This window comes from Amblyomma mixtum, chromosome 3 (genome assembly GCF_055824585.1).
Source record: "Amblyomma mixtum isolate Tamu chromosome 3, ASM5582458v1, whole genome shotgun sequence".
Lineage (NCBI taxonomy): Eukaryota > Metazoa > Arthropoda > Arachnida > Ixodida > Ixodidae > Amblyomma > Amblyomma mixtum.
In genome coordinates this window covers 341,088,541-341,102,465 of record NC_143014.1, presented here as the reverse complement: position 1 = coordinate 341,102,465, position 13,925 = coordinate 341,088,541, and the positions used below count along the sequence as shown (strand labels likewise).

General features: G+C 48.3%; 1 long non-coding RNA gene across 1 annotated transcript in view; it reads left to right on the top strand.

Annotated features, from left to right (window-relative positions):
- Positions 1–3,181: 3,181 nt before the first annotated feature.
- LOC149356143 (uncharacterized) overlaps positions 3,182–13,925 on the top strand; it is a 30,194-nt gene continuing 19,450 nt past the window's right edge. The window contains exon 1 of the long non-coding RNA XR_016291624.1: positions 3,182–3,328. This is a non-coding gene — a long non-coding RNA (uncharacterized LOC149356143). The remainder of the gene's footprint in view (positions 3,329–13,925) is intronic.

Below are 13,925 nucleotides of genomic sequence, written 5' to 3'. Positions count from 1 at the left end.
ACGAATTCCGATTTGCTCGGGGAGCACTCAAGGCCGCAGCGGTGTGCGTAATCGTCCACAATAGCCGCCGCTTGCTGCAGGTTGGCCTCGATTTCTCCAACCAAACCGTGTGTTGCCCAGAATCGTTGGGGCATTAAAGTCCCCAACGATTATGAGGGGGTCCCTGTTCGCCACCTTTAACGCCCGACTGAATAAATCTGCAGATGTGACATTTGGAAGTTTGGGAGAGCTGTAGACGTTGAGTACGTGTAATGGGGGGTCCTGTTTGCGTAGCGGAAGGATCGTCACCATCGCATACGAGAAAATCACCTTGTAATCCAGGTCCACCGGGGAGGCCGTATAATTTTTATGTACGCAGAGGCAGCTCTGCGCATCCTGCTGATACACTGAGTAATTTGTGAGGGTGGCTGCGTCCCCCGGCTCTTGGAGGGCCACTACAGCAGGAGTACTGGGGAACGTTGTTAGGAAAAGCCGTAGGTCGGCCCGCTTAGTACGGGCCTTGAAACCTCTGCAGTTCCACTGTAAAATTTGGACAGGGGCCGAATTGCTGCGTGAGTACCATTGCGGTTTATTAATGTCTGCCATGATTATGATTAGAATTTATGCTTACAAGGAAGGGGCCCGCCTCTGAGCCGGGTGCCCCAATGACAGCAGGTTGCATCACGCTGGGCAGGTTGAGGGCGGGCTCCTGTTCCTCATGTGCGACTTTTGGTCTACCAGCCTTAATATTGGGGCTCCTTATACGCTTGAGTTGGCCGGAGCGCCTGGTAGTTAGAGGTTGTTTCGTCATATGTGCGGCTATAATGGTAGGAATTTTGTCTAGAGCTGCCTTGATGGTGGTTGCGATTTGCATTTCTAAGGCGGAGAATGCGGAGTTCATCTGGGCCTCCAGTGCGCTAACCCTCGCCTCAAGCGCAGACTGCGCGGTAGCAGTTAGCACGTTCGCCGGTGTGTCGCTATCCATCTCCTCCACCGTGGGGGGAGTGGGCCTCTGGGTTGGAAAATTCTGGGGCGCGCCTCAGTGAGGGCGAGACGCTTCTGTAGGTTAGCGATATCCTCTTTGAGGGCGGAAATTTCGGATTGCTCGGCCGTTTTTGTCGGCGGTTTGGAAAGGGGGGGATGAGGAGGGGCTGCCCTGCCCTTGCTGCTCACCTGGGATCCCTGGATGACGGCTTGCGCCCATGTCCGTGAAGAACCTGGTGGGGGGGCACTCGTTCGTTTCTCCACGTCGGCTTGGGGTGGTGGTGGTATTGCCTTAGGCAACTCCGGCTTGTCGGTAGATGGACTGCCTGGCTTTCCGGTAGATGGAACGCCTGGCTTGCCGGTAGACGGACTGCCTGGCTTGCTGGGGGCTGGTTGGCTCCCTTGTCCTTGGCTTGGCGGGGCCGCCGTTTCCGGCTATCGTTGATGCAATGCGGGAAGCGAGGTCTCGTGTCCCCTGTACTTTCGCGGGCAACCGCAGTAGCAGCCGTCCCTCATATATATGAGTGACTAGTGCCGCAAAAGCGAACATAGTTTTCAGGTAGGGTCCAGTCACACTAGGCCGATGCGACGTCGATCGATGGTCGGCGGGCTGGTCGGTATGCAGATGCCGTCGCTGACGCACCGGTATGCCACGCTGGGACCGAAAAAAGACGCCAGCACGGTCAACGACTGCGTATCGTATTAGTGCAAAGAGTGAGCTTGGGTGAACTTTTGCCAGATTCTTAAATTTCGGTGGACGGCAGACAGCCGGCCCCTTGCCCCTTTTGTGACGAGGCCTAGCGAGTCCGCAGGATTCGTGTGTGCGATTTCGGCGATTGCGGAGAGTGAATTCACAGCTCTTAGCGTATGCGATTAGCCATCGAGCGTAGTTTTGGCTAAATTGACTTCAAAGCGATCACTGCCGACATCGCAGGATGCCCGTACAGTAAGGGAGAAGTGCCGATGTGACCCTGTCTGCAGAGCATGCGTGTTGAAGGTCGGCAGCTGGCAGCAGTTGTCGGCGTCGACTGTACACAACAAATTTGGCTGTTTTCATTAATGCAAGTGGTTTCCAAACGTATTTTCAGGTAAAGCGATTTAAAATCAAGTATTGGTGACATTGGAGGAAGCAGATACGATTAGCAAGAAACGCCGTATGTACGCGAAGCGTTTCCCAAGCAGGCGTTAGCAGCATCGGCTCTTATTGCAGTGTTATCGTAGTGTGTAAACAAGTCAAACTACGTTTTCAAAGCAAGAGTAGATAACATTTAAGACATGGAGAGCCCACCTTACGTCATGCCAAGCAAAACCATCACTGTTTGAGCACAGCTATGTAAACAGCCTCAGCGCGTGGCTGCAGTAATTGTAATCGTCGCATTCCTGGCGGACTTAGCGCACTCAGACTAATGCTAGTGATGCACTACTATATTGAAGCACTAATTTAGGCGGCGGCGACTGTTCGTCGCTGCGGGCAGTGAAGCATTCGAGTCGTGTTGGCTCCTGCTTGCTGCTTGGTTCTGCAAAAGTGTTCTACGAGCCGAAAGAAATTATGTTCGACTTACACACACACACACACACACGCACGCACACACGCGCGCACACACACACGATGCGGGGAGGCAGTCGCATTTGGCACTTTTTGCTCCTTTCGTGCCCCAAGCTGACTCTAGTGCCACCTTGTGATAATTTGAGTTTATTTATCGAGCCGACGACATCGGCGAAGGCATGCATGGTACGTGCCGTTTTTAACATACGGAGCACTTCACTGCTTGTAAATAATAAAACGGGTGCACCGATTTCTGTTTCCTGAATATAATCAGAAAACAGGCGCCACGAGTGGTGTCCGGCTATCGCCGCCGTCGCTAATGCGCAGGCGCGCCGAAACGAATAAAAGGCGTGCGGCGCAACCTACGGGCGGGCTATTCTCGTTCAGCCACGCACCGACATTCAGCTACGCACCGACGAACATACAGGAATAAGCGCCGCTTCGCCCCTGGAAACTTACCTGCTCCTTCGCATGAACGCGCGCGCAACTTGCCTGCTCCTTCGCAAGAACGCGCGCTCATGAACGCGTGCGTCTGATGAACCACGCACCACAACAACTGGCGACAAGGATGGGATAGAAGACGGCGTTCTTGTTTGCAAGGCAAGTGTTTCCAAATTTCACTCCGTGAAGAAGACTATCGCTTTTGCAGTGTGCGGAGCTGGTGACTGTCGTCATGACTGGGGCCGAGGCAGCGGTGACGCACTTCGCTGGGCGACTGGGCCAGCTGGAACCCTTCGACGAGTCCGCAGGCGATTGGGCTTCGTACGAAGAGTGGCTTACGTCGTTCCTGTTGTCAACGATGTACCCGACGGCGACAAGGTACACGCCTTCTTGAGCATTATCGGTCCGAAGACCTACGGGTTGTTGAAGTCATTAAAGGGATGCTGAAAGGTTTCCCAAAAAAATTGAGTGAAGAGATGCACTTTACGGTTTTCCACCCTCGGAATTCGAATTTCTCATCAAAATTAGGCAGATGAAAGCGTAAACCTATTTTATTTTGGCGAAAAGTGCAGCAGCAGCCTCGGGCCAGCTCGCGCGCCTCGTGACGTGAACACTGGCGTTGGCTCGGTGAGCGCGGCTCGGTCGCCGCCGATGTAGTACATGAAGCGCGTCGCGCGGTGGTTCGGGCTGTTGGTTTGATGCTTATATCACAATGGAACACATCGAAGATTACCAGGAGGATCTTGGCGTCATCCCCTACATGTACGAACCAATCGCAAAGAGCAAACCGCTCCAAGGAAGCAACGATGCTGGCGCAAGCGGTGCTTTTGGCTTGAACGAAAGCGAAGTGTCACCATCTCCACGTATTGGAAATGTCCTTTCGTAAGCATACTTTTCTAGCCAAACTTCATTCAGAGATACAATAAATTAATTTTGAAGCGAGCAAATGTTGTATAGCACTGCTCCATGAAATTTTCCTAATGCAATGTAAGCGGGATGCGATCGTTGGCACTGTTGTCTTGCCGCTTGTTGTCTTGCCGCTTGTCGGTGCTGCCGCAAATCTGCTTGTAATCCACACAGACCACTGACATGCGCAAGAAGTTATCAGGCTCTTTTTGCACGCAAATTTTATGCTGGCATCGCTTCACGGTCGCTGCGTGCCGGCTCGGTTCATAACACACGCGTAAAACAGAAGTTCGCGGCGCTTTGCGGCAGAACTCGTCGAGGTGACAAACGTGCGCCTTCCTTTCTGCGTGCCAAGATGGTATCTGGCAGTAAATTAAAATCCTTGTTTAGGAGAGTTGCTTCATACTGCAAGCCCTTGTAGGAATATCTCCATCCGTTTGCGGCCGCTTTTATCGTGCTGTTCTCAGATCAGGCGACAAGTGATTTTTTTCACTAACTCGATGGCCTCGGGCTGCAACCGAGCAGGCCGAATCGGAAGGCTGACTGTAGCACACGTAGCGCACAATTATATATTAATGTATGAAGCCATGCTGCACTCGGCAATTTTTTACGACTACATGTGTTATTATAAATGTATTCCTGGCAGAACACTTTACTGGTATTAGCTGAATTAGAACTTGAACAGATTTGTCAGCACTTTTACAAAAGTTCAGTGCAGTGTCCTAGTAGCATCTGCCAGTGGCATTCGACTTGTTGCACAGTCCTGATTTGTATTGCTGTTTGGTGTGCATTCTTGACTGTCTGGTGTGCAGCCTCCAGGTGTGATGTCATTTTCCATGCACTCTTGATTTGCACTATCGTCTGGTGTGCAGTCTTGATCTTGCAGCAGTTCAGCAAGAACCTGAAAGGCATAAGCCATATGATGTTATTGTTGCAAACAGAACAAAAGTGTGCTTCAGTATGAGTAAAATCTTCTGGTTTATTTCATAAACCATTTTGTTGGTTGGCGAGCTCCATGCAAAGTGAGGTCATTTATTATATACCAGGTGTTTCTTTAGAAGGTCGAAAATTTATTTTAAAAAATGGGTAACTAACCTTGTATTAATTTTATCCCTGGGGCTATGTTGGGGGATATGGAAGACACCAGTAATAGGCAGAAGGCTTCCATTAGCTCACTAAACTGCATATCTCAATTAAATTTTTATTTTCATATGCTGTATTTGCAGATTTGGAGCACCTCCTGCAAATACTATAGCCAAGCAAAAAATATCTCTTTAAAAATTTACACCCTGGCAGGCAACTTCACGCGCTAACACAGCGCCAGCGGGCGCGTCCGATGTAGATCGCTAAAAAAAAAAGTGTACGCTTTGGGGCCGGACTGCAAGCGCCATGACTGCGCACATTGGGCGCTGACGAGGCGGCTATCAGCCAGGCCCCAGGCGAAACCAAATTGAAAACGAACCGCCACGCGCCTGTATACCAGAAACATCTGCAAAGAGTTTTCTCGGCACTCCGAGCACGAAGAAAAATGTGCCGCGTACTACTCCCTATGTTCTCGCCACTGAGGGCTACGCATGAATCCTAGAATATGTGAGCTCCAACATAATTGAGTAAGTAAAGAGGCTGCATATAACGTCTCTGCTCACGCGCGGTGCGCATTCTCCGGTTGTGAGGCGCACTTCGCGTCGCTCCAGCTCTTGCAGTATTAGTAGCAGTTTAAGATTTTTATTCAGCCAAAAATTTAGGGCCGAGCTCTGATATCAGTAATGCTGTACGAGATGCATGATGCATGCCTGCAAGTATAAAAGCTAAGCACTTATTTTGTAAGCTGCAGTTTGCTGCCGTCCTGACGTTCTCATTCCAGCGCCGTTCATCTCACTACTACCGAAAGTCTTGCATCCACGAAATAACGCGCCATACACTACACAGAACACCGGTTCGCGCAGTCAAATTCTCATAGAGTTAATACACAAATTCTTACCTCGAGCTTCCTCCTTTTCGCGAAAGCTGGCCTCGATGGCGGTGACGAGCTCCTGTGCACGAAGACAGACTGTATTGTGCCGGGTTTCAGTCGAGCTGACTTTGTTGACAGGCCCAATGAACGCATTATCGACAGGCTCTGGTTATAGTCTTCATCACGAAAGTGGTCAGAGCATAGCACTGTAGTCTTTGAGGGCTTGAAATCCCTTCGCTTCACAGCAGCGACCCGCCTCGCAGAAAGCTTCTTATTTTGCGGGAAATAATGAAAGACCACATCGTCGCGGCCGCTGGTGTTATACCCGTCACACGGGCACTTTCGATGCTCATTGAACTAGATCTGCATCGAGATTTTCGAGCACGCTTGAAACATCCGGTGCTACACGGGCATTTTCAATGCTCCTCAAGAAGTTTCCCTCATGTGTGTTAGGTGGCGCCAAATGTTCCTCCAACAGCCATAATAAGGTGATGTCCGGCAACACTGTGCAGTAGGGGGCAGCGACAGCCAAATCCGTAGCCAGACTATAGCCAGACGTGCGACGCACCTCTGTATCTGCTGTTGTGCGATGGAAACCGAGGGTCCGCAACGCCTCCGCGATTTCTGCATAGACTACGGCGTTTCTCTTCTGGCGCCGACAATTATCTAGGCGGTCTAGCCAGCAGTCGATGAGAGCGGGTGTCTCGCGCTCGCTCCACAGTTCACGCGTCGACGAGCAGGAGGACGCCATCTTTGTTGTTTACACTGAAGGCGAAGCTTGGAGCGTGATGTTGAGATTATTTATAAATATGTTTGCATATATGCAGGCATAGTGCCTGAAAATGTTCTGTCTTGCATTTTAATCAATTACAACAGCAACAGTTGTAGTTTTGTTTTGTTAACTAGTGTTTATTTTTATAGCTTCGTGAGAGCGAGAGTGCTTTCGATTGTGCTTGGAACCTCAAGCACTCTTGAGGGGCCGGCATCGAGTCAAGCAGGATCGAGCTCGATTGCGCTTGAAAGTGGCCGTGTGACAACCGTCGATCTGCATTGAGTTCGATGAGCATTGACTCAATGAGGATCGAAAGTGCCCGTGTGACAGGGGTATTAGTGCAGCCGAAGCCTGCGCAGAACGCCGGCATGATGGTTCACCACTTCACTCGATGCTGCACACGTTTCTGTACGTCACCACAAACATAAAAGCGCACAAATAAAGAAATGCACGGCAGCTCGAAGCAGCTTATGATGGCACGCACGCAAAAACAAGCACGGTCGCGGAGGCTGCGAGGCGACAAAACACCAACGTTTACATGAGTGTCACCAAAGTGTCATGAGCAGCGCTCGGCGGACAGCGGGGGCGGAGTATAGTGAACTAGAATACTCGTCTAGTGGCGCGAACGGAGGCGCGCGGCAGCGGAGCGGCTGAAGCAAAACGCCGCTCCTCGCCGCAAGGGGCGCCACTGCGCCTTTTACTAGCCCTGCGCCAGCCTGCGCTGCCGCTGCCGTGCTGCTTCTCACGTTCAGAACGGCTCTCCGGGCGCTGAACCGAAGTGTTTTGCGTGCGTTCTACATTTCGGCGTGACTCCTCGAGATGTGAGTGATCCGGAGAAAATCGTATTGCGTGTGTGAAGTTGGTGCTATATACTACAGAGAGGCACGATGCCGAAAAGGAAGACGGACTCCCATTGCTTTGCTCCGGGCTGTCGGAGCGGTTATCCGGGAGCTCCTAAGGCGTCTTTGTTCGCCGCACAGTATTTTTACCAGGAAGAGAACATCTGTGTAATACATTTTCTACTTCTCAGGTGTAACTGTAAAATGTCCGTAGAGCCATTCTTTGGAGGAGAAATTCTAGAGACCCGTGTACTGTGCGATGTCAGTGCACGTCAAAGAACCCCAAGGTGGTCGGAATTTCCGGAGCCCTCCACTACGGCGTCTCTCATAGCCTGAGTCGTTTTGGGATGTTAAACCCCATAAACCAAACCAAACCATTGCTCTACATGGCAAAAATGTTGCATTACAAGCCCTGTACGGGATCACATCTAGCCACACCAACCCAAACAGTTTTGAGGTTCAGAGGGTGTCACCTGCACCGTGGCATCAAGTGACAGCCGGCTAATATTTTATATAGCTGGTTATGTCGCCAGAAAATGTGTCCTGAAGACGAGCTGTGAAAGCTGCCTGAATTTGCTTTTGCGGACCAAAGAGGCGGCTGGGAACTAAAACTTAGCCCCGTTCACTCGCATGAAAGACAACGGTGGTCTTCTGTATCCCGCTGCTCCCCTCTACAAATTTGTAGCTGACCTAAAAAATGCCTTCACGACATGTTTTAGCCTCCTAGAACTACATGCAGACAGTATCGTTGATATTGTACAGGTGGTTAAGACAAAAACAGAGCTTCGGCTTGGCTGTCCTGACCACTGTGAGAATGTGGCAGCAGAGCTCACTGCTTTTTATATAACAACCCGCCTTCAATTTCCGGAGCCCTCCACTACCACGGCGTCTCTCATAGCCTTAGTCGCTTTGGGACGTTAAACCCCATAAACCAACCAAACCAACTGTTTTATGAAACAAAGCTTCAATAGCAGCAACAACCGGAAGCGCCAAGCTTCTAAGTACCTGAAAATGAGTCGTTGCACTTAGATCTCCGAAGCACCTTCTTAGGAAAGCTATAGCCTTGATTCCGCGGATGGCATTGCTATGTAACCTAATTTCGGCTGATTACGCCAATAATGTGCCTCCCATCAAACCAATATTCGCTTCAATTTTTCTTTCACATGTCTGCACTTGCCAATAAAGGTATAATGCTCGCCTCCCGTGTCTTCTCAACTTGGCATATGTCATGCATACATTGCAAGACTTGCCGAAAATTGGGGTGGAAATATTTTCAATCGTGAATAACATTCAGTGAACAAAATATGTTTCTGAGGCCGCTTAAGCGCCTCAGAAAAAAACTGGTTTCCGTAAACTGGATGACACGTAGGCGCGCGCACAGATGAATGAGGAAGGCAGTTTTCTATGACTGTAAGCCGCCACGGTGGCTCAGTGGTTATGGTGCTCGGCTGCTGGCCCGAAAGACGCCGGTTCGATCCCAGCCGCGCCGATCGAATTTCGTCGGAGGCGATATGCTAGAGGCCCGTGTGCTGTGCGATGTCAGAAAACTTTAAAGAACCCCAGGTGGTCGAAATTATCCGGAGCCCTCGACTACGGGGTCCCAATAGCCTGAGTTGCTTTGGGACATTCATTTCATCATCATTTATTGTCCCTTAAAGGCCCCTGTCGGGGTATTACATAAGGGGGGAGCGTATACAAGGTTGATGTGGAAAAACAAAGGTCACAAAAATATAACAATGCAATATAGGAACATAAAGAGAAGCAAAGAACACGATAGTTAGAACGGTGCAGGTAAAAAATGCCTTTAGGCCACAAGCACCACACACGTCGGCGAGAGGTTAGGGCAGCAAAGCTCAATACAGGAAAAAGAATTTTCATATAAACACAAGTCGAATTAAAAAAAAGACATTAAACCCCATAGTACCAAACTATAATCACAGGTAAACAAAATGAGCCTGGTAAGAGATGCATCTAGACAACTAACACCCACCGGCAAAACCGTGAGCCTCTCTCATTGCCCGTTCTCGGTAGCATACGGCATGCAAAGACGCGATTTTTCATCATCGCCGAACTGCTCAAAGGGGCACGGCTGGGAAAAAAAAGTGCCTATCAGGTTACTCTGAAGCTAGTTGAAGCAAATGGCATGCATGTTTATTAACTACCGGCGTATTAGAGCACCACACCGACACAACGACGTGGAGAAGCATACACAAGCTCCAAACGGAGCCGCGACGACGCCGCTGCAAAAAGTTGCAGTGGCGCCACCTGGTGGCTTCTACGCCAAAGAGCACGCCCGCGCCCTTCCGTTCGCGCCACTAGGATAGTATTCTAGTTCACTATAGGGCGGAGCTACCGCGCAATTTTAAACGGCTATTACGTCGCTCCTAAGTGATTAATCTGCAAAAAAATTTCACCCGCATGATTTTTAAGGTTCCCACATCCATACCTGAGCATCTTAATGAATTCGAAAATCTCTTCAGCTTCCCTTTAACTTAAGCTGAACCCTCTTTGTTAGCCTCCACGTTTCTGCCCCATAGGTGACCACTGGTAAGATACAGCTGTTGTATACTTTTCTCTTCAGGGATATTGGTAAGCTACCATTCATGATCTGAGAGAACCTGTCATATGCGCTCCACCCCATTATTGTTCTAGTTATTTCCCTCTCATGATCCGGATCTGCGGTCACTACCTGCCCTAAGTAGACATATTCTCTTACTACTTCCAGCACCTCGCTACCAACTGTGAACTGCTGTTCCCTTGCTAGGCTGTTAAACATTACTTTGATTTTCTGCATGTTAATTTTTAGCCCCACTGTTAGCCCCACCCCACAGTACACTATGATTAAGTTCTGTGAAATTTACATTAAGCAACATTGTGAAAGGAAGCAGGTTGTGTAGGCATATCTAGTGCATGCTGTGCTGATAGCTTCATGCCTCATCATAGCCTGGCCTCTTTGTGTTTCTTACCCTTCATCACCCAGCATCTATGGCCCACTTTTGTCGCATTGGCATGTGCCGCAAATCACCAAACACATTTCATACTCTTGCCGCTGCTAGACAGTTTTGGCCCATTAAGTTTCTTCATACAAATCGGCAAGCTTTTAGAAAACATTTCTGCAATAGCCAACTTTCTCTTGTTCATCACGACATGCACCTTGACTGCAACATCCCCCTATGATGCTTTCTTCTTTTGCTTTGAAAAAGCATGCGATTCCTTTATTTATGTAAGGCTGGTTTTCTCATGCTTTAACTTGCATCCAATAGTTCTAAACTGGATCTAAGCTTAAACAGCCAGCTGTTGGCAGATTTCCCTTGCCAATTCTCATGCATCTTGCCTTTTCCTGCAATCTCGGACGTCCCCATGGCACTCTCTTAGGCCTGAGCTTTTTATTACTTGCATTATTACCTTCCCTCCAGTGTTTTGTCACATGCCTTCACTGACAGCTTTATGGGGTCTGCCACCTTGCAATCAATACGAGCATTTCAGTTCTCCAAACAACGTTTTACATGCTCTGGATTGACCTGTTTGTTAATGTTACTAAGAATGCACTAATATTTTTTTTATTGTCGGCATTACATTTTGCCAACATATAAGGCCTTCCGATAAAGGTATATTCACTGTATACTGGTTCAAATACTCACCTAATAATCCTCATACACCCACCCACAACCTATGATATTTACACCACGACGTGTCCTTAGCGTCACCGTCTTCCAAGTTGCTCATGTTCAAATCCCCTGTGTGGCATCAGCTTGGGTATTCTAATGGCACATGCCACAAATCTAACTTAACACTAGAATCCCGGAATGAGTTCAGACCTGAGCCGCTTGTTTTATTCTCTCAGGCTATTTTTGAAGCTCCACTGTAACAGCACTAAAGGTGAATCTTGAAATTTCTGCATGTCATGCGGAAACTGCAGATTTTTTTTTAATCTTTATCATCACATAACCAACTAATCTGTTCTAACTCATGGTTCCTTCTGCACTAGTCGCACAAGCAGTGTTGTGCCTCAGTTAGCTCAGGCCACTGCATTTCAAGATTCGTTTTTGTTTTTGCCACAAAAGGCTGGAATAGCCTTCCAACTCACAGGGCTTACTAACCTCTTGTCCTTTGAGCTAGTCACTGCAGAAATCCATGCAGTAAACGATGATGTTCATCCACTGAATTAAATAAATCCCCCAAGGTGAAGATTGGTGATAAGGGAGTAATTACTCATTAGCATCAGCTCAAGCAAAGACATAAGGCTACAAAGAAAACCGACAAAGCTTTCCTTTGTAGTGGTATGGCTGTACTTGGATGTTAGTGGCTAACTACTTCTTATTAGTAAATTACAAACTCATCAAGTTCCTACTTGGCATATCGTGCTAGCTCACCACTCAAGTGTTGTCATTTAGTACTGTTTAGGTATAATAAATATTAAAATAAATTGTTCTAATGAAGTGCTTAGCCGCTTGTTCTGCTCAACAAACCAATACAATGCTATCTTATGCATAAGAACTTTCCTCACAATCTATTTCAAGTAATATAGGGGCAGATTAACACAATAGTTTTGTCGGATGGTATTGTCGTGACCGTACTTCTGGCCACGTGGGCCCGATCAAGCACCAACCGTGAACAATCGACGAGGCCGACAACCTCGCGACGGCGGTGGTGCAGTGGGGTGCTGGGGATGCCCCCCCCTCCGAGCCTAAGTGGATTAGTGCAGCGGACCTCCTTTAGCGGATGTGACTGCGGCAGCAGCAGCGAAGGCAGGAGGCATTGTCAGCGGCAACCACAGCGGAAGCGGAGGCGACGTGGCGGCGCCAGTCACGCTGGCTGTTGATTGAAGACGGCTGTGTCCCCGACTCGACTCGTGTTCTGGACGTCCGGCGGGGAAGCAAGTTCATTCACCTGCTGGAAGACTGCGGGAGATTCCTTTCCAGCCGGGCTGGATTAGTCAGCATCTCCCCCTTCCCATCGACCCAGCTGCGAGAGAGAGGAACAGCCCGCACCGCCCCTGCCGTGGGTGGTAACACTAGCGTCCCCTTCGGTCCATCCGATTGGACAGTGCTCTCCGAACATTATTCCCCAGCCAGGGATCTGGGGAATCCGAACCCTATTTAACTCGGCTGTGAGGTGGCTGAGAGAAGCCTGCTAGCTCCAGTCGACTACGGTTGACGAAGGCGTTCCCTTCCAGTGAGAGTCATTCTCAGTCACCCTTTGTAAATAATGTAAATAAGTGTATAAAGTTTATCGTTACCTTCCTCCTAACCCAGTCTCCCATCCTCCTCGTCCCATCACCGGTCACCGGCCATGCTACCCGGGTCGCAACAGTATACAGTTGCATTTGGGCTAACTTGCACACTGCACAAGCTAGGTCTAGCCAGCTAAACTCGTGCACTGAAAAGCTAAGCATGCATTACTGTGCCTATCTGTGTCAGGCTTTCCTTATTGCTTCTCTCTTATTGTCTCTTCAGTTAAGCAAGACATCGACTTCATAACATGGCTTAGTGAGAATGCTGCAAATGCACACTTATGCATGCGACTTTTATATATTCAGGATAGTGTTAACAGGACCGCTGGTTCATCTTAAACACAAAACCCATCAACTTCAAGTTGCAGTATAGAGATGCCAGAAACGACAAAAGCCATCACTGCTTTTCTGCTTTTCTTCGGCATTCTCTGGCCTAACTTCATATTGGTCTTTTCCAAATTTCTGTTGCCTGTCAATGCGTCAGTTAATTTTTCTTTGAAAGCACACTGGCAGTTATATAGGTATATTTAGCTGAATATGTTGATAGCCAGCAACTAATACCACTCTAAAATTCAGCATATGTTAAGCAATGCTCACTTTCACTTGCTACCTTGGGAACTGGTCATTCATTACATTCATTACATTCATTACATTCAGCTGTTCTACATTTTACTGATCAGTGAAAATAACTTTAGACACTGCTTTAAGGCTGTATCAGAGAACATATGCATATATACCTGTCACATAATTAAAGAGCTTATTTGTAATTTCACTTTATTGCACGACATCACAGCTTCCTTACTGGAAATCCAATTTTACAAATTCTGCTTGAGTTGTTAGTGTTTGTTCGAGACAACGAGATAATATGGCCATCGTACCTTGTTCCCCTGACTATACAAGTATTCTTTCTCAGCCTAAGCCGGGAGCCATGGCCATGTAAACCTTCCAAATTGGTTCTTGCATTTACTCTACCTGTAATCCAGTTAACTGGCTCCGACATCTCATATTTATAATAATGAGAATGGCATGTACAGACTTTTATGCAATACAAAGGCACCCACTTTGTTTTGCATTCACAGCGATATTTCAGAATGCTTTGGAGTTGCACAGAGTATAAGCCAGCTTGTTTTGTACATAACAACAATGACATGGCCTTTAGCAGAACTTTCCATACTTGTTTTCAGCACTGAATTTTGGCTTGTGCAACTGCAATATGAGCTCAGGAAGGAATGCTAAAGCACAACTTGATGGCCCGCTGTCACTGTGCAGAA